Source organism: Heteronotia binoei, chromosome 8 (genome assembly GCF_032191835.1).
Source record: "Heteronotia binoei isolate CCM8104 ecotype False Entrance Well chromosome 8, APGP_CSIRO_Hbin_v1, whole genome shotgun sequence".
NCBI classification, from domain to species: domain Eukaryota; kingdom Metazoa; phylum Chordata; class Lepidosauria; order Squamata; family Gekkonidae; genus Heteronotia; species Heteronotia binoei.
The window spans coordinates 121,624,472-121,649,573 of record NC_083230.1 but is presented as its reverse complement, the minus strand read 5'-3'; positions in this window follow the sequence as shown (position 1 = coordinate 121,649,573).

Sequence of the window (25,102 nt, the reverse complement as noted above, 5' to 3'; positions counted from 1 at the left end):
CCAATCTGCATATCCTCCAGCTTCACCATCTCCTTTGAAGGCCCGCCTGAGTTTTCAAAGAGAAATTGCCATCCTGAATGGCAGAGGCTGATCTTGGAGAACCTCTCGGGCCCAAGGCACTATTTCCATTGTTCTTTGAGGTCCAACTTTGCTGAGAATTCTCCGCCTCAGTTAGTAGCAATACTGCAGGAGGGGAAAATAAACTGAAAGGGAGAAGATGGGATGGAATTGGAAGAGTAAAGCTGGAGAGGGAGAAACAGGTAAGGAAGAAGGAGGAGGAGGAGGAGAAAAGGAAGGAGGGAGAGAAGGAGGATGAGGAGAAGAAAAAGAAGGAGGAAGAGAAGAAGGAGGAGGAGGAAGAGAAGGAGGAGAAGAAAAAGGAGGAAGAGAAGGAGGAGGAGGAGAAAAAGGAGGAAGAGAAGGAGGAGGAGGAGAAAAAAAGGAGGAAGAAAAGAAGGAGGAGGAGAAGAAAAAGAAAGAGGAAGAGAAAAAGGAGAAGGAGGAAGAGAAGGAGGAGGAGGAGAAAAAGGAGGAAGAGAAGAAGGAGAAGGAAGAGAATAAAAAGAAGGAGAAAGAGAAGATGATGGAGGAGGAGGAGGAGGAGAAGGAGCTGTTCTTACTGTGGCTTCGCCTCATCAATGCATTGAACCCATTATATTATAGAGGAGGAGAAGAAGAAGAAGGGTGAAGGAAAGGGTGTATCAGAAAGGTGGGGAGGAAACAGTGGCTGCCAGGAGAAGAGATGGGAGGGGGGATAAGGTGGTGGAGAGGAGGAAGGGGAATGGCTGTAAGGACTACTAGGGAAATATGGGGTGGGGGGGAGGAAGGGGCAGTGAGGTTTCCTTATAGCTACCCTACTTTTTCCAGTATGAAACAAGGGCTAAACCTGTGGGGCTGCATATCATCGCAGCAGGTTCGGTTATTAAAATGTATTAACCACTCTCCCATAGGAGAACTCTACTTGCATGAAAAAAATAATAATAAATCGCACAAGGTCAACACCCAAAGCCAACCAACAAAGAATATTAGGACGCAGACCAGAGCAAATATGGAAGTAGTAATGCAAACTTTGAACCAGACATCATTCAGGAAGGATCATATGAAAAGAGTAAAACAGGTATTGGCAGGGCTTTTTTTGAGCAGGAACGCACCGGAACACAGTTCTGGCTGGTTTGGCACCAGGAGGTGTGGCCTAATATGCAAATGAGTTCCTGCTGGGCTTTTTCTACAAAAGAAACCTTGGGTATTGGTTCTAACATTGTCACAGGCTCCAGCTGACTCTAATTCCTACTTGCTGAAGTGGGTAGAGTCCAACTCCTCATGCTATAGACACGGCGCTACCTGGAGCCTTGACCGTTCTGTGAGGTCTTGCTTAGGTGTCTCTGAAGGAGACATAATACATAGAAGTGATACGATATCCTCGTGCAAATGTGACGGCTCGCAAATGGTCGGGGGGCTTGCCCTGACCCCATCTGGCAATCAATTCCCGTCTGTCATCAATCACAAAGATGAGACGAGGGGGACCAGCTGCAAATGGAAGGCGTGCCAGAGGGACGGGGTCCATTTAGACGATGGATCAAAGGAAAGCATTCCACGGGGGGCTATTAGTAGGCATTTCCTTCTCTCCCCCCCCCCCCTTAGCCAATAGCGAGATCGGTAATGACGAGATAATTCATGTTGTGATTAATCAGCCATCTTGAAAGACAAGGACGGGACAAAAAAGGGGCGACGCGGAGAGGGCGCAGTCCGTCAGCGAAACGCTTTCTACCCCTGCGACGGTCACCGCTGAAGGTTAATTGGGCTTATGAAGCAGAATCACAGGTGCCACCGAAAAAGTGTCTCCACGCTGCGCACGTCCAATGGCCCCAGATGACCAGATTCTGGTAATTACATTTGCATACTTTACCTCACAGTGCCAAGATCAGTCCCTGAGAACTGCAAGTTAATTTTCTCCCCCTATCCCGAAGATGATGATGCTCGAGGAAATGAAGACGTGGTCTGAAGTAAAGATAACGGACGTCCTTTTATTTTGAAGGAGCGATACCTTCTTTCAAAGGGTAACTGCCACTGGATGCTAGAACTTCCCTCATCGGTCCTGAGGAGGATTCACCTTCCCAGGGACACGCCAAGCAAAGGGTCCCCAAACTTTCGAGCTGGTGGGCACCTTTGGAATTCTGACACAGTGGGGTACGCACAGCCACAAAATGGCTGCCGAAGGAAGCAGAGTAGGGCTGCCAAGCCCCTGGTCTGGAAGGTTCTCAACCTGCCAGCCCACATTGGGTTGGTGGGGGGAACCTCCCCTCCAAGTCACTGGCATGAAGATGTCACCCAGAAGTGACGTCATCATGCCGGCGTGCAGCGGCCACTCTAGGTGTTTCTAGGAAAACTCTTTGGTTTTCAATAGGTACCATAGAGTTTTCCCCTCCCAAATGGCTAGAGCGTCTGGGAAAACCATGGCGTTTTCCGGGAAAAGGCTAGAGTGACTGTGGTGAGTATGCATGGCATCGCTGGTGTGATGATGTCACTTCTGGGTGCAGTCATTGCATCGCGTGCATGCAAGGCACACGAAAGTCCCCCTCTCCAGGATGCAGGGGACTTGGCCACCCTAAGGCAGAGCTATCCACAAAACGGCTGCCGCAGGAGTAAGGTTGTCAAGCCCCCCGTGGCCTCTGGCATTAGGATTTTATAACTCTGGAACCACCAGAAAGAACTAAAGCAGAGCATAAGCAGTCGCAGGAACTCCTTTGCATATGAGGCCCAGCCTCCTGATGTAGCCAATCCTCCTGCAGGTCCTGTAGAAATAGACCTGTAAGTTCTTGGAGGATTGGTGGAAGAGGTTTGGATTTATACCCCACCTTCACTTGGAGAACAATCTCCTTCACTTCCTTTCCCCACAACAGACACCCTGTAAGGTAGGTGGGGCTGAGAGAACTCTGAGAGAACTGGGACTGACTCAAAATCACCCAGCTGGCTGCATGTGGAGAAGGGGGGAATCAAACCCCATTCTCCAGATTAGAATCTGCCACTCTGAACTACTACACCAAACTGGCTTTCTACACCAAAGGTAAGCTCTTAATAACAGCCAGTTTGGTGTAGTGCAGGGGTGGCCAACGGTAGCTCTCCAGATGTTTTTTTGCCTACAACTCCCATCAGCTCCAGTCAGCATGGCCAATGGCTGGGGCTGATGGGAGTTGTAGGCAAAAAACATCTAGAGAGCTACTGTTGGCCACCCTTGCTGTAGTGGTTAAGTATGCGGACTCTTATCTGGGAGAACCGGGCTTGATTCCCTACTCCTCCACTTGCAGCTGCTGGAATGGCCTTGGGTCAGCCATAGCTCTGGCAGAGGTTGTCCTCAAAAGGGCAGCTGCTGTGAGAGTCCTCTCAGCCCCACCCACCTCACAGGGTGTCTGTTGTGGGGGAGGAAGATAAAGGAGATTGTGAGCCACTCTGAGACTCAGATTCAGAGTGGAGGGCGGGATATAAATCCAATATAATCATCATCAATAAATAAATAAATAAATTGAAGAGTGCCTCTACGTTCCCTATCTGTCTTCTCTTCTTCAGGTTAAAAGATACCCATTTCCTTTCAGTTTTCTTTGCAGGACTCGTGACTCTTAATCATCTTTGTTGTCCTCCTTTAACCCTGTTCTAATTTGTCTCCTTCTTCCTTAAAGTGTGGCCTCCAGAACAGGACACCATTTTCAAGATGAAGTTTGCGCAACACTGTACTATTCCTTTCTTTGATATGAACGATATGAAGAAGAAGAAGATATTGGATTTATATCCCGCCCTCCACTCCGAAGAGTCTCAGAGCGGCTCACAATCTCCCTGACCTTCCTCCCCCACAATAGACACCCTGTGAGCTAGATGAAGATATTGGATTTATATCCCACCCTCCACTCCGAAGAGTCTCAGAGCAGCTCACAATCTCCTTTACCTTCCTCCCCCACAACAGGCACCCTGTGAGGTAGATGAAGATACTGGATTTATATCCCGCCCTCCACTCCGAAGAGTCTCAGAGCGGCTCACAATCTCCTTTACCTTCCCCCTCCCCCCACAACAGACACCCTGTGAGGTAGATGAAGATACTGGATTTATATCCCGCCCTCCACTCCGAAGAGTCTCAGAGCGGCTCACAATCTCCTTTACCTTCCCCCTCCCCCCACAACAGGCACCCTGTGAGGTAGATGAAGATATTGGATTTATATCCCACCCTCCACTCCGAAGAGTCTCAGAGCGGCTCACAATCTCCTTTACCTTCCTCCCCCACAACAGGCACCCTGTGAGGTAGATGAAGATATTGGATTTATATCCCGCCCTCCACTCCGAAGAGTCTCAGAGCGGCTCACAATCTCCTTTACCTTCCCTGCCCCCCACAACAGACACCCTGTGAGGTAGATGAAGATACTGGATTTATATCCCGCCCTCCACTCCGAAGAGTCTCAGAGCGGCTCACAATCTCCTTTACCTCCCCCCCCCCCCACAACAGACACCCTGTGAGGTAGATGAAGATATTGGATTTATATCCCGCCCTCCACTCCGAAGAGCCTCAGAGCGGCTCACAATCTCCTTTACCTTCCCCCCCCCCACAACAGACACCCTGTGAGGTAGATGAAGATATTGGATTTATATCCCGCCCTTCACTCCGAAGAGTCTCAGAGCGGCTCACAATCTCCTTTTCCTTCTTCCCACACAACAGACACCCTGTGAGGTAGATGAAGATACTGGATTTATATCCCGCTCTCCACTCCGAAGTGTCTCAAAGCGGCTCACAATCTCCTTTCCCTTCTTCCCGCACAACAGATACCCTGTGAGGTGGGTGGGGCTGAGAGAGCCCTCACAGCAGCTGCCCTTCCAAGGACAACCTCTGCCAGAGCTATGGCTGACCCAAGGCCATGCTAGCAGGTGCAAGTGGAGGAGTGGGGAATCACACCCGGTTCTCCCCAGATAAGAGTCCGCACACTTAACCACTACACCAAACCCTGGATTTTTTTTCCAGATCGGAGCCCCTCGGTTCCCATTCCCTGGGGACATAACGGATGGCCCCATTTATTAAAATTTCTCCAGCCCCGCCTTTCGTGAAATAAAAACGAGGGGGCTTAAATTCAAATAAAATAACACGGTATGAAATGCAGCAGAAAATCACCGGGAATTGAAAAGGGGGAACCGCTCGCAATAAAAGATAGGATTATAGCGCGAGAATAAAATAATAATAAACCAATCATATGCCAATAAAAAGAAGAACACACTACCATTCTAAGTCTCTAAAAATCTCCCCGGAATGAGACGCCTTTCACTTGCTTGATGAAAATGGATATTACTGGGGCCAAAGTGCTGGAGATTCCTTTGAATGTGGGCCTGCCCTCATCTGGTGGAAAGTGTGGAAGGGGGCATGGTTTAGAAATCACAGCTACGGAGGAGGAGGAGGAGATTAAAATTATATCTAGGGTTGCCAAGTCCAATTCAAGAAATATCTGGGGACTTTGGGGGTGGAGCCAGGGGACTTTGGGGGTGGAGCCATAAGCAAAGTTGTGACAAGCACAAATGAACTCCAAAGGAAGTTCTGGCCGTCGCATTTAAGGGGACCACATACCTTTTTAAGGCCTTCCCTACATTAGAAATAACGAAGGATAGGGGCATCTTCTTTTGGGGCTTATAAAATTGGACCCCCTGGTCCAATCTTTTTGAAACTTGGAGAGCATTTTGAGGAGACTCATCAGATGCTACACTGAAAATTTGGTACCTCTACCTCAAAATGCCGCCCCTCCAGAGCCCCAGATACCCTGGGATTAATTCTCCATTACACCCTATGGTCCAGCAGACATTTCCCTCCCTCCCCCTCTCCCCGCTTTCTGATGACCCTGAAGCTACGGAGGGCCTCCAAACTGGGGATCCCCTGCCCCCACCTGGGGATTGGCACCTCTTGTCATAAGCCCTGATGAGGAGGAGCTGGAAGGGTTAACAGACCTGGAAGAGTTGCCAGCCAGTTCCTCAGCTGAACAAACAGCAGCTGGCCCATCAGTCACTCTGCAGGCACCAGTGTCAGGTGCTGATGATCAAGCTCCTCCAAGCTCTCCTCCTCCCATCTCAAGAGTTCAAAGCAGGCTCCGGAAAGAACTTTCAGAGCGAAGGCATGAGGCAGGCTGAGGCTTCGGGTCTCTCAGCCCCGAGTTCTAGCAGAGTCACTGCCACCCAGGGAGCAGGCTGATTGAGACTCCCATATAGCTCCCACCCAGGACCTGGTAACCTTGTGGAAGCAAGAAGTCTATTCTCTGGCTTGCATCCCCGCTCCTTCCTGATCCCTGATCCTGACCTGCTTGATTTCCTTGGCACCCTGACCTTTTGGCTTTTGGACATTGACTTCTGATTCCGGTTTGTGATTCTGCATTGGTGACTTGGCTCCTGCTTGACTTCCTGGACTTTGACCTTGGACTGGCTTTGGACTCCTGCCTGCCTGCACCCTGAGTACGTGGCACCTCTACTCATGAGTTGCCGAACTTCCAAGTTTTTCACAGTAACACAGGGCAACCAAAGGTTCAAGTTTACCTTCACACTATGCAAACGAACTTTGCAAGGATTGTGCAACAAACGGATTGTCTGGGCTCCTTTCACAGTCATGTTGTTCTGCCTCCTCTCCCCCCACCCCCAACTCCACTCCCCTTCAGTCTTAAAGGCGCAGACACTCCATCCCAAGAGGAAGGCTTTCAATCGGAGACTGAAACCTCTGGAAGGGAAACGGCATATGGCTGCTATGTGGGCGGGGATTCCCCCCGCCAGCCAGCTGACTGGGGGTGAGAAGGAGCCTGGGAAAGCAGGAGGACCCCCGCTGGGACCTGGGGATTGGCAAGCCTAATTATACCTCACCCTTCACTCGACATTTCACAGCAACTTACAATCTACTTTTCCTTCCTCTCCCCACAACAGACACCCTGGGTGGTAGGTGGGGCTGAGAGAGCTCTGAGAGACCAGCTCTTGAGAGAACAGTTCTTGAGAGAACTCTGGCTGACCCAAAAGCACCCAGCTGGCTGTATGTGGAGGAGTGGGGAATCAAACCGGGTTCTGCCAAATTAGAGTTCACCACTCTTAACCACTACACCAAACTGGCTCTCCAGAAAATGGGTGCTTTGGCAGATGGACTCTATTTCCGTTTTCGCACACAGCTTACCTCGCAGTCACAATCCTGTTTCCTCTGCAGTGTCTGGTCAGCTTGGACTTTGAGCTTCAGTTTCAGCATCTGACCTTCCAGGGAACAGTCTGGGTTGATTTCCCTTAGGACTGACTGATAGAATCTTCTTGCAGTCCAAGGGACTCTCAAGATTCTACTCCAGGGAGTGCTCCCTTCTCATTTGGTGGCCAAAGTATTTGAGCTTCAGCTTCAGCATCTGACCTTCCAGGGAACAGTCAGGGTTGATTTCCCTCAGGACTGATTGATTGGATCTTCTTGCAGTCCAAGGGACTCTCAAGAGTCTTCTCCAGTGAGTGCTGCCTTCTCATTTGGTGGCCAAAGTATTTGAGCTTCAGCTTCAGCATCTGACCTTCCAGGGAACAATCAGGGTTGATTTCCCTCAGGACTGACTGATTGGATCTTCTTGCAGTCCAAGGGACTCTCAAGATTCTTCTCCAGTGAGTGCTCCCTTCTCATTGGATGGCCAAAGGATTTGAGCTTCAGCATCTGACCTTCCAGGGAACAGTCTGGGGTGATTTCCCTTAGGACTGACTGATTGGATCTTCTTGCAGTCCAAGGGGCTCTCAAGAGTCTTCTCCAGTGAGTGCTGCCTTCTCATTGGATGGCCAAAGTATTTGAGCTTCAGCTTCAGCATCTGACCTTCCAGGGAACAATCAGGGTTGATTTCCCTCAGGACTGACTGATTGGATCTTCTTGCAGTCCAAGGGACTCTCAAGATTCTTCTCCAGCACCACAGCTCGAAAGCATCTATTCTTCTGAGCTCGCCATATCCTACCCTTATATATAAGACCATGTTATAGTAAGACCTTAAGAGAAACCATGTTGGATCAGGCCAATGGCTTCTGTCACACACTCTGAAGTCACACTGTGGCCAAAACCCAAGTGCCATTAGGAGCTCCACCAGCCAGGCCCGAACTACAAAAGCACTTCCACTATTGCCCCTCAAGCACCAAGAATGCAAGGCATCACTGCCCCAGACGTAAGAAGAAAACAGAAGCCATGTTGGATCAGGTCACTGGCCCAACCAGTCCAACACTTTGTGTCCCACAATGACCAAAAACCAGGTGCCATCAGAAGTTCCACCAGCAGGGCCAGAACTTCAGAAGCCCTCCCCCTGTGGCCCCCCAAGCACCAAGAATTCAGAACATCGTCCCAGACAGAGTGTTCCATCTATACCATGTAGCTAATAGCCACTGAGAACATGAGAAGCCATATTTGGTCAGGCCAATGGACCATCCAGTCCAACACTCTGCGTCACATAAGAACATAAGAGAAGCCATGTTGGATCAGGCTAATGGACCATCCAGTCTGTGTCACATAAGAACATAATAGAAGCCTTATTTGGTCAGGCCAATGGACCATCCAGTCCAACACCCTGTGTCACACAGTGGCCAAAACCCAGGTGCCATCAGGAGGTCCACCAGTAGGGCTACAACTCCAGAAGACCTCCCAAGCACCAAGAATACAGAGCATCACTGCCCCAGGCAGAGTGCTCCACTATACCATGTGTCTAAAAGCCACTTGTGGACCTCTGCCCCATATGTTTCTCCAGTCCTCTCTTGAAGCTGTCTACGCTTGTTGAAACCACCACCACTTCCTGCGGCAGTGAATCTCACATGTTAATGACTCTTTGGTTGAAGAAGGACTTGCTTTAATTTGTTCTAAACCTACTGCGGATCAATTGTTTTTTGAGTGCCCGCGATTCTTGTATTGTGAGAAAGAGAGAAAAGTGATTCTTTCTCTACCTCCTCTGTCTGATGCATAATTTTGTAAGCCTGGTGCAGTGTACATGTCCGGAGGCAGACCTCGACAAACCACCTCTGAATGTCTCTGGCTTTGAAATCTCAGAAGCTAAGGAGGGCCGTCCAGGGCTTCTTTTGTAGAAGAAGCCCAGCAGGAACTCGTTTGCATATTAGGCCACACCCCCTGATGCCAAGCCAGCCAGAACTGTGTTCCTGGGCATTCCTGCTCAAAAAACCCGACAAAAACCTCTGGGGGCAGCCCTGGTTAGTACTTGGATGGGAGACTACCAAGGAAGTCTTTTTATTTTATTTTATGTTCTGTTTTAGATAAAGAGACAGGCCATGGCAAACCACTTCTGAATGTCTCTGGTCTTAAAACCCCTACAGAGTTGCCATGTCAGTCACAGCTTGAGGGCCAGAAAGGTAAAAAAGGTAAAGGAAAGGTCGCCTGTGCAAGCACCAGTCGTTTCCGACTCTGGGGTGACGTTGCTTTCACAATGTTTTCACAGCAGACTTTTTACAAGGTGGTTTGTCACCGCCTTCCCCAGTCCTCTACGCTTCCCCCCACCTCAGCAAGATGGGGAATCATTTGACCGACCTCGGAAGGATGGAAGGCTGAGTCAACCTTGAGTCGGCTACCTGAAAACCCAGCTTCCACCGGGGATCGAACTCAGGTCGCGAGCAGAGCTTAGGACTGCAGTACTGCGGCTTTAACACTCTGCGCCACGGGGTTCTCTAAAGGTAAAGGTAGTCCTCTGTGCAAGCACCATTGGTTTCCAACTCTGGGGTGATGTTGCTTTCACAACATTTTAATGGCAGACTTTTTACGGGGTGGTTTGCCCTTGCCTTCCCCAGTCATTGACACTTTCCCCCCAGCAAGCTGGGGACTCATTTGACTGACCTCGGAAGGATGAAAGGCTGAGTCAACCTCGAGCAGGCTACCTGAAAACACAGCTTCCGCCGGGGATCGAACTCAGGTCGTGAGTAGAGGGCTCCGACTGCAGCATTGCAGCTTTACCACTCTGCGCCACGGGGCTCTTAGGGCAAGAAAACAACACCAAAAAAAGATCAGGCATTTACATGAATAAACTACATGATTTATCTCTCCCCCCCGCCACCAGCTCCCCATAAATAAATAAACTGAAAGCTTTAAAAAAAATTAAGCAGGGAATCTCTATGACCGAAGAAGGAAAGATGCTTTGATGAATCCAACCACAAGACACGTTGTGACAATGGTCCTAGACTGTTTTTCAAAGCATTAAGTGAATTCACAGCGCATCGGTCTATTAACAAGCTATTAGCAACTAATTGGAATGTCTGCATCCAGAGACTTTTAATTCTTCAGAACATCAGATGCTGGGAACAAACAAGGAGGGTGGGTTGTTGATTTGTTGGACCTATTCACGGGCTTCCTAGAAGCAACTGATGTTCTGCCGTTGGTGGGGAAGGAAATTGCCGGGAAGTCACAATTTTAATTATGACAACCCCATAGGGTTTTCAAGGCAAAGAGACGTTCAGAGGCAGTTTGCCATTGCCTGTCTCTGCGTAGCAGCCCTGGAATTCCTTGGTGGTCTCCCATCCCATCATAGAGACCATCTATCCAACCACCGCCCAATGCAGGATCAGCCTAGAGCAGGGGTGGCCAAACTGTGGCTCAGGAGCTACACGTGGCTCTTTCACACATATCGCATGGCTCTTGGAAGTGTCAAGCATGCTATTTCTAACTGCTGAATTCTTCCATACCTTTCTTCTCTCTCCCCCCACTTTTCTCTCTCTTTCCCCCTGTGGATGCATAATAAATCCCTCTCTTTCCAGGATGTTTAGAGTAACCTTGTATTAAACGGTGTAAAGTGCCTCTCCCCCAGATTCACACAGCCATGTCTTATCAGCTAGCAGAGAATGTGTGAGAAATGGAGATGTGAACATTCCTTAGTCATAAAAGAGATAGTAGCAAGTATCCTTTGAACCTTCAACCCCATTTGCATCTTTATGTTATTCTTTTGAAGTTATCTGTAACCCTGCCTTTTGAAGTAGTCTATAAGATGCTATTCAACTTTGTATCCAGCATTACTTCCAAGATATCCATCTCTGGAACAAGTCATGGAGTTTCAATAAAACAAGCCTTTGATTAAAAACAAAAGCTTGATTATTTCAAAATATCGATGGTTGACAGGAAGCCCTCACCACCCAGTTGACTGGCTTGGAGAAGGCATTTCTCTCTTTAAAGTCAGTGGCTTGCAGAATGCATTTAAAGTTAAAGTTGCTTTCTTTCCACCTCTCCTTCCCTCCTCCATTTCCCTCCCTCCCTCCCTCCCTTCCTTCCTTCCTTCCTTCCTTCCTTCCTTCCTTCCTTCCTTCCTTCCTTCCTTCCTTCCTTCCTCCCTCCCTCCCTCCCTCCCTCCCTCCTTCCTTCCTTCCTTCCTTCCTTCCTTCCTTCCTTCCTTCCTTCCTTCCTTCCTTCCTTCCTTCCTTCCTTCCTTCTCTCAAACACCCAGCTCTCAAACATCTGACATTTATTCTATGCAGGGGTCATTTTATAGGAAAAACAGGTGGTGGAGCTCATCCAGGGATTGTTAGGCAGCTGCACCTACTATTCAATGGGCAAGGTGGGAAGGAGGAGGTGGAATTCTCAGAAAGGATCAGGAGCTGTGCTCTGTGAGCTCCCGCTGAATCCGAGGTCTGGTTCTATGCGGCTCTCACATTAAGCAAGTTTGACCACCCCTGTTCTATAATGTTTGTCCAGATGCTGCTTACAGATGGCCAGTGGAAAGGAGCTCACCATCTCCCAGGGTAGCTGATTCTGCTGCAGAACGTCTCTTCCTTTAAAAAGAAAAAAAAAAAAGATTTCCTAATATCCAGCCGGTACCTTCCCACCCTTAATTTAAACCCATGATTGTGAGTCCTCTCCTCTGCTGCCAGCAGGAACAGCTTCCTGCCTTCTTCTAAGCGGAATACTTAAAGGAAGCAATCACATCCTCTCTCAGCCTCCTGGAGAGCCAGTTTGGTGTAGTGATGAAGTGTGCGGACTCTTATCTGGAAAAACCAGGTTTGATTCCCCACTCCTCCACTTGCACCTGCTGGAATGGCCTTGGGTCAGCCATAGCTCTGGCAGAGGTTGTCCTTGAAAGGACAGCTGCTGTGAGAGCCCTCCCAGCCCCACCCACCTCACAGGGTGTCTGTTGTGGGGGAGGAAGGTAAAGGAGATTGTGAGCCGCTCTGAGACTCTTTGGAGTGGAGGGCGGGATATAAATCCAATATCTTCATCTACCTCACAGGGTGTCTGTTGTGGGGATGGAAGGTAAAGGAGATTGTGAGCCGCTCTAAGACTCTTCGGAATGGAGGGCAGGATATAAATCCAGTATCTTCTTCTTCTTCTCCAGACTAGCAAGGTCTGACCCTACATAGCTTCCAAGATCTGACGAGATAGTGTTAGCCTGGGCTATTCAGGTCAGGTCTGCCAGTAGATATCTTAAAACACAAGGCACGGCAGATATAATACCAAAAAACCCACTGCTACAATCGATGCATTTGGATATTAGGTGGTGGGAACTTCCATCAAGTGGCAGCCAATTCATGAATACGCATAAAAACATGTACTGTAGCTGCCTTCTACTGAATCAGACCCTTGGTCCATCAGTCTCGTCTACTCAGACTGGCAGCGGCTCTCCAGGGTTTCCCTCCAGCAAAGGTCTTTCTCATCACCCACTTCCAGATCCTTCAAGTGGAGATGCTGGGGATTGAACCTGGGATCTTCTGCATGGTAAGCAGATGCTCTTTCTTTCTTTCTTTCTTTCTTTCTTTCTTTCTTTCTTTCTTTCTTTCTTTCTTTCTTTCTTTCTTTCTTTTCTCCTCCTTTTTTCTTCCTCCTATTCTTCTTTCTGTTCTTCTTCCTCCTCTTCTTTCTCTCCTCGTCTTCTTTTTTCCTTTTGCTCCTCCTCCTTCTCTTCTTCCTCTTCACCTTGTCCTCCTCCCTCTCCTCCTTTCTTCCTCTTCTTCTTCCTCCTTCCTCTCCTCCTCCTCCTCTTCTTCTTCTGAAAGCGGCATCAAGTTGAGCCAGTTTATGATGACCCCACAGGGTTCTCGGGGCAAGAAACGTTCAGAGGTTTCAAACTTTCAGCCTCCTCATCCACATCATGGGGATACTAATGGCCTATCTTACAGGGATGGTGTCGTGGTCAGGATAACATATGTGAACAGCCACAAACCTAAAAGTCTTCTGTGAAAGCTCAGCGTTCCTATTTACTGTCTTTACAACCACCCCTGGTCAAATCAGTCCTTCACTCAAATTGGGCAAATCCCACCTCTGCCGCCGTAACATAACCCTGCTAAAACTTCGGGGCGAAAACTTTTTCCTGGGCTTTTGCCTGAAGGCTACTCGGTCTGTCAGCTGCCTTATCGGTAACATCTGCAGAAGGGAAGAAGGAAAAGTTCTCTCTGAATTAAGTTTCTCCATCAGGGCCAGGTGACAAAGTGATTCCATTTACATTTCATCCTGCTCGGTGACAAGGGGAATTTAGAGCACTATCAATTTGAATGGTGTATGTGGCGCGCGCGAGTTTTCCCCCTGCTGGGAGAAAATTAAGATACAACCTGAAAAACTCTGTGTTTACTTTCTTTTGTGGCTCTCTTTGAAAAAGACGATAGAAAAGACTGACATTTTTCAGCTTGCCAGCTGCCGTTTTTATTGATGGGTTCACCTCCCTTTACCGTTGAGAAGAAAATACTTGGGGAAGAGTTTGGTCTCACTTTGGAACCAGCAGGGCTGCTTCTTCTTCTTCTTTTGTAGAAGGAACTCATTTGCATATTAAGCCACACCCCTGACCTCACCATTGTTTCGCACAGGGCATTTTGTAGAAAAAGCCCAGCAGAAGTTCATTTGCATATTAGGCCACACCCCTGACACCACCATTGTTTTGCAGCAGGAACTCCTTTGCATATTAAGCCACACACCCTGATGTCACCAATTGTTCACATAGGGCTTTTTTTGTAGAAAAAGCCCAGCAGGAACTCACTTGCATATTAGGCCACACCCCCGGATACCAAGCCAGCCAGAACTGCATTCCTTTGCATTCCTGCTCAAAAAATGCCCTGGTAGTCAGCAGATACGGCAAAAGGATGGTCAGTGGGTAGAGTCGCCAGATCCAATTTCCCCAAAAATATTTGGGGACTTTGAGGGTGGAGCCTGGAGACTTTGGGGTGGAGCCAGGAGACATTGGGGGTGGAGCCAGGAGACTTTGGGGTGGAGCCAGGAGCCATGGTGTGACAAGCACAATTGAACTTAAATGGGAATTCTGGCCGTCACATTTAAAGGGACCACATGCCTTTTAAATGCCTTCCTTCCATTAGAAATACCTTCTCTTGGGGCTCATAGGATTGGACCAGGGGTGTTTTGTGGAAAGGCACCAAATGATATGCTGCAAATTTGGTGCCTCTACCTCAGATAAAAACACACACCCGAGCCCCAGATACCCACGGATCAATTCGCCATTATACCCTATGGGAATCGGTCTCCATAGGGAATAATGGAGTGCCCAGCAGACATTTCCCTCCCCCCCCCCCCCCACTTTCTGATGACCCTGAAGTGAGGGGAGGGCCTCCAAACTAGGGGGTCCCCTGGGGATTGGCAACCCTACCAGTGAGCAAACCAGATCAAAGGTTGCCAACTCTGGGTTGCGAAATTTCTGGTTGGCCACTGTGTGAGATAGGATGCTGGACTAGATGCACCCTCACTGGTCTGACCCAGCAGGACTCTCTTATGATCTTATAAAAACCTTGACCTTTCTGCCCTGTTGTGGGCTCTCCAGAGGGACTGGTTGGCCACTGGGTGAGACAGGATGCTGGACTACATGGACCACTGGTCTGATCCAGCAGGATTTTTCTTATTTTCTTATGAAGGCCTCAACCTCCATGACCTGTTGTTGACCCTCCAGAGGAACTGGGTGAGATAGGATGCTGGACTAGATGGACCCTCACTGGCCTGATCCAGCAGGGCTCTTCTGATGTTCTTATGAAGGCCTCGGCCTCTCTGGCCTGTTGCTGGCCATGCAGATGAACTGGTTGGCCACTGTGTGAGACAGAATGCTGGACTAGATGGACCCTCACTGGTCTGATCCAGCAGGGCTCTTCTGATGTTCTTATGAAGGCCTCAGACTCTCTGTCTTGTTGTTGGCCCTCCAGAGGAGCTGGGTGAGATAGGATGCTGGACTAGATGGACCCTCACTAGCCTGATCCAGCAGGGCTCTTCTGATGTTCTTATGAAGGCCTCGGCCTCTCTGGCCTGTTGCTGGCCATGCAGATGAACTGGCTGGCCATTGTGTGAGACAGGAGGCTGGACTAGATGGACCCTCACTGGTCTGATCCATCAGGACTCTTCTCATGTTCTTATGAAGGCCTCAGCCTCTATGCCCTATTTGTTGGATCTCCTGAGGAACTGGCTGGCCATTGTGTGAGACAGGAGGCTGGACTAGATGGACCCTCACTGGTCTGATCCAGCAGGGCTTTTCTGATGTTCTTATGAAGGCCTCAGCCTTTCTGCCCTGTTGCTGGCCATGCAGATGAACTGGTTGGCCACTGTGTGAGACAGGAGGCTGGACTAGATGGACCCTCACTGGTCTGATCCAGCAGGGCTCTTCTGATGTTCTTACACTCTTTAACTTCTGTGCCATAACAGGGACTCATTAATTATCACTCTAAATTCCTAGCTAGTCTTATTTGGCCTGCCTTGTAGCTGTTAAGTTGCAAACAGAAGGGAAGCCTGTGACACCCTCTGGTGTGAAAGCCACCATCTGAAATTGACCTTCTGGACCAGAGCATCTCAATTAGTTAGAAAGAGACTGCAGTGGTATTAAAACTTGCTGATAAATCCAGGAAAATTAGCAGAAGCAAACTTCCTCTACACTGGGACCGAGATCAGTTGCGCTGGAGAAAATGGATGCTTTGGAGGGTGGACTTTGGGGCTTTTTATTTATTTATTTTTGGTAGCATGAACTCCTTTGCATATTAAGCCACACCCTCTTGATGTAGCCAATCCTCCAAGAGCTTGCAGGGCTCTTTGTATAGGGCCTACTGTAGTTGCCAAGTCCAATTCAAGAAATGTCCGGGGACTTAGGGGGTGGAGCCAGGAGACTTTGGGGAAGGTGGAGCCAATAGCAAGGTTGTGACAGGCATCATTGAACTCCAAAGGGAGTTCTGGTAGGGTTGCTAAGTCTGTCTCAGAAACTATCTGGAGATAGGCTTCCCAACCCGCCCCCCCCCAGTGGGGGACCCCCAAATTTGCAGCCTCCTCCCCCGCTCTCCCAAAATCCAGAAGTGGCGGGGGCGGGGGAGAGAACATGCGTGTAGGCATCATGTAGTTGTAGAGCTCCTGATCCGTTTGTAAAATGTATGCCTTTAAGGCTGTGCAGGAAACAGGAAACAGGAAGGGCTTCATTGGAAAGGGTCAGTAACAGTTTCCATGGAGAACGGCCCCTCCCTTTCTTTTGCTTTCGTTTTCACAGCAAGTAGAATTCTGCAGGAAGAAGACCCAGTTAGTATTTGTGTGTGAGAGAGAGGGAGGGGGCAGGGGATTCCCTGGTTTGGAGGCCCTCCCCCCCCTTTAGAAAGCGTGGGGGGGGAGGGAAATGTCTACTGGCCACTCTATTATTCCCTATGGAGAACGATTCCCATAGGGAATTGATCCGTGGGTATTGGGAGCTCTGGGGGGGCTGTTTTGGGGGGTAGAGGCACCAAATTTTCAGTATAGCATCTAGTGCCTCTCCCCAAAATACCCCCCAAGTTTCAAAACGATTGGACTAGAGGGTCCAATTCTATGAGCCCCAAAAATGGTGCCCCTATCCTTAATTATTTCCTATGGAAGAAAGGCATTTAAAAAGGTGTGCCGTCCCTTGAAATGTGATGGCCAGAACTCCCTTTGGAGTTCAATTATGCTTGTCACACCCTTGTTCCCGGCTCCACCCCCAATGTCTCCTGGCTCCACCCCCAAAGTCTCCTGGCTCCGCCCCCAAAGTCCCCAGATTTTTCTTGAATTGGACTTGGCAACCCTATCTGGGGACTTTGGGGGTGGAGCCAGGAGACTTTCACATTCCCAAAAATAAATAAGTGAAAAAAACCCAGCAGCACAGTTCCCCAGAATACAGTGCTCATTTCCTCACCCCAACTCTCTCTCTCACACACACCCACACACCCACTGGGACTTGAAGAGGACTTGGCAAGCCTACGGGGAACCCTCAGAAACGTTCAAGAGCTGCGCTCCTGCTGAATCTGAGGCTTGACTAGGAGCATGTTTTGTAAAATAACTACCAAGGCCTGCCCTAGAGCCTTTTGCGCCCTAGGCAAAACTTGCGCCCCCGCTCTGCAGCGCCGCACCAGAGAAGGGTTTTAAAGTTTAGATCCCCTTCTTTAGGGTCACGCGGCAGTGGCAGCCAATCCCTCCATTCTATCCCTGCCTCTGTGCCTCTCGGGAGACTCTCGAGAGAAGAAGATGATGATGATATTGGATTTATACCCCGTCCCTATATTCAATTCTCAGAGTCTCAGAGCCGCTCAGAATCTCCTTTATCTTCCTCCCCCACAGCAGACACGCTGTGAGGTGGGGAGGGCTGAGAGGGCTCTCCCAGCAGCTGCCCTTTCAAGGACAACAGGTGCAAAGGTAGGGAGAAAGCCCCTGCCTCTGTGCCTCTCGGGAGACTCCCAAGAGAAGAAGATGATGATATTGGATTTATATCCTGTCCTATACTCTCAGAGCGGCTCACAATCTCCTTTATCTTCCTCCCCCACAACCTGTGAGGTGGGTAGGGCTGAGAGAGCTCTGACAGAAGCTGCCCTTTCAAGGACAACTCTGTGAGAGCTCTGGCTGACCCAAGGCCATTCCAGCAGGTGCAAGTGGAGGAGTGGGGAATCAAACCCCGTTCTCCCAGATAAGAGTCCGCACACTTAACCGCTACACCAAAGTGGCAGAGAGACTGCAGGGAAATTGGAGAGGCAGCCACTTGAGGGGGGCGCCCAATTCGGCACCTCCAGTCTGCTGGCGCCCGAGGGAACCACCTAGTTTGCCTAGCAGCAGGGCCAGCCCTGACTGCAGATATAGCAGGAACATCACCTCCTTATAGCAGATGGCCTGTGATGCTCTCTTTACCGTCGGCGTCAGCTGGCTGGCTGGAGTTTTTCAGCATTGCTAACTTCAGGTTGGCACCTTGATAGCAGGAAGGCCCAGGTTATGGCCCCCGCCAAACCTGCCTGAGGTGTCACGTTACAAGATGGCTATTTTCTCTGCCAGTATAAAATAGTTTTAGAGTGAAATGACATGACAGGAGCATTTGGATGAGGCTGCTGCTGCCGCCGCCAGGACCCAGGGAAACCCTCGGGAATTGAGGTTGGTTTGTGTTCTGTCACTGTTTCGGGAAATGTCTCTGTCAATGCAGAGATGCGGGAGAAAATGGTGGCAGCAGAAGTTCCATGACCTGGATAATCGGAATCATCATACATGTTGGTGCTGGTGAAAAATGCTAGACTGACAGAGCATCAGCTGCCTGCCTCTCTCTCTCTCCCTCTGCCACTCTGTCTCTTTCTGTGTCTCTCTGTTTCTGTCTCTCTCTCTCTCTCCCTTTCTGTGTCTCTCTGTCTCTATCTCTCTTTCTTTCTCTCTTTCTGTGTGTCTGTCTCTCCCTTTCTGTGTCTCTCTGTATCTCTTTGCGTCTGTCTCTGTCTCTCTCTCTTTATGTGTCTCTGTTTGTCTCTCTGTCTCTCTCTGTCTTTCTCTCTCTTTCTGTGTCTCTCTCTCTCTTTTTCTGTGTCTCTCTGTCTCTCTCTCTTTCTGTGTCTCTGTCTCTATCTCTTTTTCTTTGTCTCTGTCTCCCTTTCTGTGTCTCTCTGTCTCTATCTCTCTTTCTTTCTCTCTCTGTCTCTCTTTCTGTGTCTGTCTGTCTGTCTCTCTCTCCCTTTCTGTGTCTCTCTGTCTCTCTTTGCGTCTGTCTCTGTCTCTCTCTTTATGTGTCTCTGTTTGTCTCTCTGTCTCTCTCTCTTTCTGTGTCTCTCTGTCTCCCTTTTTCTGTGTCTCTCTGTCTCTCTTTCTGTGTGTGTCTCTCTCTCTATGTTTCTCTCTCCTTCTCTGTCTCTTTCTGTCTCCAGAAGCCAGAATCGCTATTTTCATTGGTGGTGTGAGTTTTGCTTTCAGTACATCTAGGCATGCAGGACATATCAAAGAGAAGAGGAGGAAGAAGATGATGACAGCGACTGCAGATTTATACCCCGCCCGTCTCTGAATCAGAGTCTCAGAGCTGCTCACAATCTCCTTTATCTCCTCCCCCACCCCCAACAGACACCCTGTGAGGTGGGTGGGGCTGAGAGAGCTCTCCCAGAACAGAAACTGCCCTTTCAAGGACAACCTTTGAGAGAGCTAAGGCTGACCCAAGGCCATTCCAGCAGCTGCAAGTGGAGGAGTGGGGAATCAAACCCAGTTCTCCCAGATAAAAGCCGGCACACTTAACCACTACACCAAACTGGCTCAGGAAGGAAGGAAGGAAGGAAGGAAGGAAGGAAGGAAGGAAGGAAGGAAGGAAGGAAGGAAGGAATTCAGCAGGAGCTCACAGGAGCACAGCTCCTGAACCTTTCTGAGGGTTCCCCCTCCTCCTCCCCACCTACCTACCTTGTTCATTGAATAGTAGATGTAGTTGCATAAAATCCCTGGATGAGCACCACCTTTTTTTCTACAAAACAGCCCCTGGGAAGAACTTCCTGACCATTAGAGTGATTCCTCAGTGGTACAGGCTTCCTCAGGAGGTGGTGGGCTCTCCTTCTTTGGAGGTTTTTCAACAGAGGCTAGATGGCCATCTGACAGCGATGAAGATCCTGTGAATTTAGGGGAAGTTGTTTGTGAGTTTCCTGCATTGGGCAGGGGGTTGGACTAGATGACCCTGGAGGTCCCTTCCAGCTCTATGCTTCTGGGAGATCTCCAGACACCACTTGGAGGTTGGCAACTGTAGTGCAAGATTTTGCCCACCACTCCCTTGAAAGCCAAGTGCATGTCTGTTCTTTTGGATAAAGGCATGCTAGGAAATCATCGTTGTGCTGGTCTTGTGACTTGTGGTATACAGTGAATTCCCCCCCCCCCCCCGCTGCAATGCATGAAATAGCAGGTTGCGCTCCACGGGGCGTCTCGGCATCCTTGCATATGTATTTATATGCATACACTTTGGAGGCGAGACGCATCCCCTTCCTGCTCAGAAATGTAACTCTTGGGAAGGAGCTGGATCCTAAATAAATAAATCAATAAGCTAATGAGCATCTTCCACCCACAGCGTTTTAACAAGGGATCCCCGCAAGTCACAAATAAAGACGGGGAGGGAGAGTGATTTTGCGAGAACAAGTTAGAAAACAACTTTTCTCCTCTCCAAAAAGACTTAATTTCCCTTTTATTTTTAGCAGGAAAACTTGTATTAGCAAGATGCCGGAAAGCAACCACAATTCCATCTATAACCCTCTGGTTTCAAAAAGTGGGGCCATCTAGCAGGGGTAGGGTGATCCTGGATTTGGGGCTCTTTAGCTTGGGGCTCCTTAGCTTGGAGCAACGTCGACTGCGGGGTGACATGTTAGAGGTTTACAAGATTATGCACAGGACGGAGAAAAGAGAGGAAGAAGTACTTTTCTCCCTTTCTCACAATACAAGAACTCGTGGGCATTCGATGAAATTGCTGAGCAGTCGGGCTAGAATGGATAAAAGGAAATCTTTCTTCACCCAAAGGGTGATTAACATTTGGAATTCACTGCCACAGGAGGTGGTGGTAGTTACAAGCATAGACAGCTTCAAGAGAGGATTGGATAAGCATATGGAGCAGAGGCCCATCAGTGGCTATTAGCCGCAACTTATTGTTGGAACTCTCTGTCTGCGGTGGTGATGCTCTGTATTCTTGTGCTGGGGGGGTGGGCACAGTGGAAGGGTGTTTAGCCCTACTGGTGGACCTCTTGATGGCACTTGGGTTTTTTGGCCATTGTGTGACACAGAGTGTTGGTCTGGATGGGGCATTGGCCTGATCCAACATGGCTTCTCTTATGTTCTTATGTGACACAGAGTGTTGGACTGGAGGGGCCACTGGCCTGATCCAACATGGCTTCTCTTATGTTCTTATGTGACACAGAGTGTTGGACTGGAGGGGCCACTGGCCTGATCCAACATGACTTCTCTTATGTTCTTATGTGACACAGAGTGTTGGACTGGAGGGGCCACTGGCCTGATCCAACATGGCTTCTCTTATGTTCTTATGTGACACAGAGTGTTGGACTGGAGGGGCCATTGGCCTGATCCAACATGACTTCTCTTATGTTCTTATGTGACACAGAGTGTTGGACTGGAGGGGCCATTGGCCTGATCCAACATGGCTTCTCTTATGTTCTTATGTGACACAGAGTGTTGGACTGAATGGGCCATTGGCCTGATCCAACATGGCTTCTCTTATGTTCTTATGTGACACAGAGTGTTGGACTGGAGGGGCCACTGGCCTGATCCAACATGGCTTCTCTTATGTTCTTATGTGACACAGAGTGTTGGACTGAATGGGCCATTGGCCTGATCCAACATGGCTTCTCTTATGTTCTTATGTGACACAGAGTGTTGGACTGGAGGGGCCACTGGCCTGATCCAACATGGCTTCTCTTATGTTCTTATGTGACACAGAGTGTTGGACTGAATGGGCCATTGGCCTGATCCAACATGGCTTCTCTTATGTTCTTATGTGACACAGAGTGTTGGACTGGAGGGGCCTCTGGCCTGATCTAACATGACTTCTCTTATGTTCTTCTGTGACACAGAGTGTTGGGACTGGATGGCCATTGGCCTGATGTAACATGATTTCTCTTATGTGACACAGAGTGTTGTACTGGATGGGCCATCGGCCTGATCCAACATGGCTTCTCTTATGTTTCTGATGTGACACAGAGTGTTGGACTGGATGGGCCTCTGGCCTGATCCAACATGGCTTCTCTTATGTTCTTATGTGACAAGAGTGTTGGACTGAATGGGCCATTGGCCTGATCCAACATGGCTTCTCTTATGTTCTTAAGATGTGGGACATTGCAATACAGGATGAAATAGCCTCTCAGCGTCTATTGTGTGAAAACCCCAATGCAGGTGAAGCCTTTATAGAAAAATGGTGGTGGGAGGGGGTTGATTATGCAAACAACAATCACTCAAAGAAATGTAAAATACCAAATACCTAGACTTTGTTCTAAATTAATCCTTATATAAATGTGAACCTTTATGATGTAAAGAACCGTATATTAAGTTACATTATTTTTTTCGATGTTTTTCATGATGTTTTTCAGTATGTTAAAGGATTTTGTTGCTGTTTCATAATAAAAATTTCAAGTTAAAAAAAAAAAAAACACCAGAGATCTTGTTGCTGCATTACCAAATCTGCTGTTCTTTGGTTTCCTCATTTCCAAACTTTGTCCACCCTGTGAGGTAGGTGGAGCAGAGAGAGCTCTCCCACAACTGCTCTTGACCAGAACAGCTGTGAGAAAACTTGTAGCTGACCCACGGCCATTCCAGCAGTTGCAAGTGGAAAAGTGGGAATCAAACCCGGTTCTCCCAGATAAGAGAGCTCTGCCTGACCCAAGGCCATTCCAGGCAGCTGCAAGTGGAGGAGTGGGGTATCAAACCCGGTTCTCCCAGATAAGAGAGCTCTGGCTGACCCAAGGCCATTCCAGCAGCTGCAAGTGGAGGAGTGGGGAATCAAACCCAGTTCTCCCAGATAAGAGAGCTCTGGCTGACCCAAGGCCATTCCAGCAGCTGCAAGTAGAGGAGTGGGGAATCAAACCCGGTGTTCTCCCAGATAAGACAGCTATGGCTGATCCGCCATTCCAGCAGCTGCAAGTGGAGGAGGGGGGAATCAAACCCGGTTCTCCCAGATAAGAGTCCGCACACTTAACCACTATACTAAACTGGTTCTCTCAATAATAAGATATTGGATTTATATCCCGCCCTTCACTCTGAATCTTAGAGACTCAGAACAGCTTACAATCTCCTACATTTTCTCCCCCCCACAACAGGCACACCCTGTGAGGTGGGTGGGTCTGAGGGAGCTCTTAACAGCAGCTGCCCTTTCAAGGTCAACTCCTGCGAGAGCTATGGCTGACCCAAGGCCATTCCAGCAGTTGCAAGTGGAGGAGTGGGGGATCAAACCCGGTTCTCCCAGATAAGAGTCTGCACACTTCACCACTGCACCAAACTGGCTCTCGAAGGAAGGAAGGAAGGAAGGAAGGAAGGAAGGAAGGAAGGAAGGATGGAAGGAAGGAAGGAAGGAAGGAAGGAAGAAGGAAGGAAGGAAGGAAGAAGGAAGGAAGGAAGGAAGGAAGGAAGGAAGGAAGGAAGGAAGGAAGGAAGGAAGGAAGCAAGCCTTGAATTCAACAGATCTCCGACGTCACCCAGCACAATGACATCACCCGCAAGTGACGTCATCGCGCTGGCGACGGTGCACGCTGGCCGCTCTAGGCATTTCCAGGAAAACTCTATGGTTTTCCCAAATGCATTTTGGGAGGGAAAACTCTATGGTGCAATAGGTACCAGCGGCCGCGGGGGACTTGGCAACCCTAACAAGGATTCAAACCCAGGCTTCCCAAGTCCTAGTCCAACATTCTGACCACAACAGCATGTGAATCTGAGTCAATTTGGTGCAATTGGTTTCCCCCCCCCCCCGCCCCCTTTTAGTATCCGCAGTTCTGTCTATAGAGCCAACTGGTCGTTTGGAGGATTTCTCGTGCTGGCATTTCAGTTGGCTCAACCAGCCTTTGGATCAGGCCCTTTATCCCTCACTTGAAGCAGGAACGGGGACAAAAAAAAAATTATCCTTGCAAAATGAAATCTGCATACCCCGATGGTAATTTTCAAGGGTTCCTGGCTCAGGCCTCCCTCTGCTAAGCGGCTCCCCCTGGAACCGTCAGAACCACTTGCGCTTTAATGAGGATTATTTCCCTACCAAATTTTCCAGCGTTGTATTCCAGCTGTGCTGTTTCCAGCGCTGCTCATAAAATGCTGTTGCTCCCCCCCCCCCCCCCCGCCTTCTCTTGAATAATGAACAGAGTGTATATTTTTCCCTTAATAGCCCCTCTTTGTTTCAGAAAATGGCCGTGTTCAGATTTTCGAACAAGTATCCCCCTAATAAAATTAATGGGCCTAGAATTCCAGCACAGTAGCATCGCGAGGGATTTCTGGCGCGGTCCTAGGCGGAGTTAGCCCCTTCGAAGTCCACAGAAGTCAGTGGCTTCAGAAAGCGGTAACTTTGCTTAGAATTGCGGGTTAATGTCACCCAGTCGTGTGATTCATGGATAGGGGCAGACCCAGGAGGAAGCCGGAGCTGTATTCTGAACAAACACAGAAAATGCACCCACCTCTAACAATACAACCAGAAGGGTAACCTCCCCCGCATTGTATTCCTAACTTCCACCCATGTTATTATTACTATTATGTGGGCTGAATTCCTGCATATATTTCATACTGTATGTTGCTGGTAGCAAGATCCTACTATGTGATTTTTGCATTGTCTAATGCAGGGGTGACCAAACTTGCTTAAAGTAAGAGCCATATAGAATAAATGTCAGATGTTTGACAGCTGCAAGACATGAACCTCAGATGTTTGAGACCCAGGAAGGGAGGGAGGGAGGGAGGGAGGGAGGGAGAAGAAGATATTGGATTTATATCCCACCCTACACTCTGAATCTCAGAGTTTCAGAGCAGCTCACAATCTCCTTTACCTTCCTCCCCCACAACAAACCTTGTGTGGTAAGTGAAGCTGAGAGATCTCTCTGAACTGCCCTTTCAAGGACAACTTTGTGAGAGCTATGGCTGACCTTAGGCCATTCCAGCAGCTGCAAGTGGAGGTAGAGGAATGAAACCCAGTTCCTCCAGATAAGATGCAAAGATCCGATGTTTGAGAGCCGCAAGGAAGGAAGGCAGGAAGAAAGGAAGGACGGGAAATAGATAGAGAGGGGGGGAGGTGTAAGGAAAGCAACTTTAAAGCCCTGAGCCATTCGTGGGAAGGGCGGGATATAAATCCCGAATAAATAAATAAATAAATGCATTTTCCAAACTGCTGGCTGGCTCGGCTTGGAGAAGTGATTTAAAGAGGGGCAGTGAGAGCTTCAAGCCCCACAAAATATGTGTGAAAGAGCCACATACGACTCCCAA